The sequence below is a fragment of the Eubalaena glacialis genome, chromosome 11, assembly GCF_028564815.1.
Source record: "Eubalaena glacialis isolate mEubGla1 chromosome 11, mEubGla1.1.hap2.+ XY, whole genome shotgun sequence".
Lineage (NCBI taxonomy): Eukaryota > Metazoa > Chordata > Mammalia > Artiodactyla > Balaenidae > Eubalaena > Eubalaena glacialis.
This window is the reverse complement of record NC_083726.1, coordinates 34778387-34781735: the sequence shown is the minus strand read 5'-3', so window position 1 is coordinate 34781735 and position 3349 is coordinate 34778387. Positions and strand designations below refer to the sequence as shown.

Genomic DNA, 3349 nt, shown 5'->3' with positions numbered 1-3349 from the left:
CGATGAAAACTATTTACTGGAAACTTATATTAATCATTTTTTAAACTCATAATTTCAGTAGCAGAATTAGGGTTCAGTCATCAAAAATGAAGATTATTATGTTGTTAATGGGCATTGACTGCTGTTGTAAACAAGCAATGCTTTAAAAAATATCTTGATCTAATAACAAATTTATTTTTGCACCAGTTCATCTTATTCCTTTTACCATTTTCCTTTCATGTAATGTTTTCTGATTAAAGTTACCTCTCATTGGGCATCAGATGTCTATTTTGTTAACCTATTTTAATCTACTGATAGTCTAAGGATAAATAAACTTGGATATATAGGACTGTTAGCCTTAATTTTTTTGTTGTTGCTTTTGTGTAATGTTTCCTGATTAAGGCAATCTCTCATTGGACTCCAGCTGTCTCTTTTACTAATCTATTTAAATATAATGATAGTTAAAAGATAAATAAGCTTGGATGTGAATAAATTTTGATGCAAAGAGCTGCATGGAGCAGAGGTGCTAGAAACTAGAGGGCAGCCTTAATTACCATATAGTTATTTCTTTTGTTCATACAGCTAAGTTTAGAGCTCCATTTAAATTCAAAATTGTTAAATTTTGAAAGTTGAATTTTTACAAGAACATAGTTTCTACTGGCCTTCCAGGTATCTATTTTAATTTTTTTCTTTTCCTTATCTACCTAAGTGCAACTACTCTTTAATTATAATTTATTTTCTTGGATTCAGTCAAATTAGGTTATGTAATTGAACTAAAATCAGAATAATGAAATAGAAGTTGAGACAATGCTATATACCCATTTTATATAAACTTTTTTTAGCAAGATGACTAATACATTAATAAATCTAACAACCTTGGTTAGTGTCACCATGACCTGGACCCTCCTAGTCCACATCCTGAATCAGGATCTCAGACGTCACCCAGAGTGGAACTTGTGACATGTTAGTGGAAAAATGGAAACCACATTTTGATACTCAGTTCTGGGGAGGAAACTGTTTTGCCAAAAACAATTTGCCTTGTAATTTTTCATTTCAGTTATCTGCAGCATGATGGCTAAAATGTGTTTTCTTCTCTTTTGTTCTGATTTGGTAAGGAAGCACAGATCAGTCTACACAGCCACCTGAACACCGCTGCCAAGACTATTCCTTAAAAAGAGGATTATTTCTACACAATAGGGAGTGCAAGCACATTTCCTGCCCCTGTCAAAATTCTGTCTACCTTGGGATAAGAAAACAGCCCCCACTCTGCTTTCCCAAATTAGATAGTATTAAATTTTAAAAAAGAAGACAAATTATATCTTTAAATATCATGCATTTTAAGACAAAATATTTAAAATTTACCTGGATAGCAATGCTAATTTTACAAAAATGTTTTTAGACATAAACACATCTTAGTATACATTATATCTTCCACCTGTGTACTTTTAATAATTACATTTCTGTTTACATGCCTACAAAAGGGACTAACTTAATTCTACGGTTTATAATAAAAAATATTTTTAACTTATTAAAAAACTTAAGTTTGTAAAAAGAAAACCTAGAAACATTTGAAAAAATAGATTGTTTCACATATAGTTTTTTCTTTTGTAAAATAAGGTAATATAACAATGTTTTATATAGAAGATTTATATTCTTACAGTAACATTTACTAAAATTCTAATCTCTGCACTTGTAAGGCTTTTGATACTCAATTTAGGGAGATATTGGTACAAACTGAATTAGGCTGGATTCAAAATTCTGAAGTTTAGAAATACTTTGTCAGTGGTATCTTTCATTTGCAAGTCTTTTTCTTAAAAAACACAAAAAACCAGTCTGGGACTCTATAACCTTATTCTTATTTAGTTCATTCAATAAGTCTTGATTGAGTGCTGACTTTATATCAGGAAAACCTTTTAAGTAGTAATGACAGCAATAAAAAAGGAAGAAACTTCCTGCCCTCAGGTGACTTAGGACCATGGGTATAATTAAATGGAAAGTGTCCATTGCTATGGAAATGTATTGATTTCCTCTGTACAGTGGACTTTTTCTCAAAGTGATTAACTGTAATGCTTATCCCTCCCCACACCTTTTACCTACACATTAAATTGATCTTTTAAAATTGTTTGAAAGCAAACATAGGATTTTTTCTGAATATGGCTCTTTTTTATCATTATGCAGACAAAACATGTAAGATACAGTTTACAATTCATAGAGCTCTTTATTCGCTTTCCCATTCCTTTGTGACACAGTAGTTTATTTCAAATAAGTCAGTCCAGAATACATATACCATCCCCATAACCTGTGAACAAATCTAGAAGTCAGATATGTGTAAAACATTTCTTATTTTTGTATTGGCCTGAAATATTGATATAAATCCCCAAAGATAGTGCCAGATTAAACTTCAAAGATCATTGACCCATCTTTTTTTTTTTTTGCAGCATATTCAGTTCACATACTTGCAATGATTTGAATAGCTTGCTTGACAAGAGTGGCAAAATCACATCCTTACCCTCTGACTCATTTTTGTACTTATTTTGATTAGAATTTTTCTGAGGTCAAAGAGCATGCTTTATTCATCACTTTAAAATAAATTTATATGGAACCACAAAAGACCCAGAATTGCCACAGCAAATCTGAGGAAAAAGAACAAAGCTGGAAGCATAACCCTTCCAGACTTCAGACAATACTACACAGCTACAGTAATCAAAACAGCATGGTATTGGCACAAAAACAGACATGTAGATCAACGGAACAGAATAGAGAGCCCAGAAATAAACCCACACATGTACAGTCAATTAATCTACAACAGTGCTCGCTTCAGCACACATACTAAAACAGGAATGATACAGAGAAGATTAACATGGCCCCTGCACAAGGATGACATGCAAATTTGTGAAGTGTTCCGTATTTAAAAAAAAAAAAATCTACAACAAAGGAGGCAAGGATATACAATGACGAAAAGACAGTCTCTTCAGCAAGTGGTGTTGGGAAAGCTGGACAGCTACATGTTACTCAATGAAATTAGAACACTCCCTCATACCATATACAAAAATAAACTCAAAATGGTTTAAAGACCTAAATATAAAAAAAGACACCATAAAACTCCTAGAAGAGAACATAGGCAAAACATTCTGGGACATAAATTGTAGCAATATTTTCTTAGATTAGTCTCCCAAGGCAAAAGGAATAAAAGCAAAAATAAACAATTGGGACTTAATCAAGCTTAAAAGCTTTTTCACAGCGAAGAAAACCATCAGCAAAATGAAAAGACAACTTATGGAATGAGAGAAAATATTTGCAAATGATGTGACTGACAAGGGGGTTAATATCTAAAATATACAAACAGCTCATGCAACTCAATATCAATAAA

The 3349-nt window shown here is 32.0% G+C and overlaps 1 non-coding gene across 1 annotated transcript; it reads left to right on the top strand.

The window, feature by feature from the left end:
- Nucleotides 1-2787: 2787 nt before the first annotated feature.
- Nucleotides 2788-2891, top strand: LOC133101896 (U6 spliceosomal RNA). Its single transcript, XR_009702782.1, has one exon. It is a non-coding gene; the product is annotated as a U6 spliceosomal RNA (small nuclear RNA).
- The last annotated feature ends 458 nt before the right edge of the window (nt 2892-3349 follow it).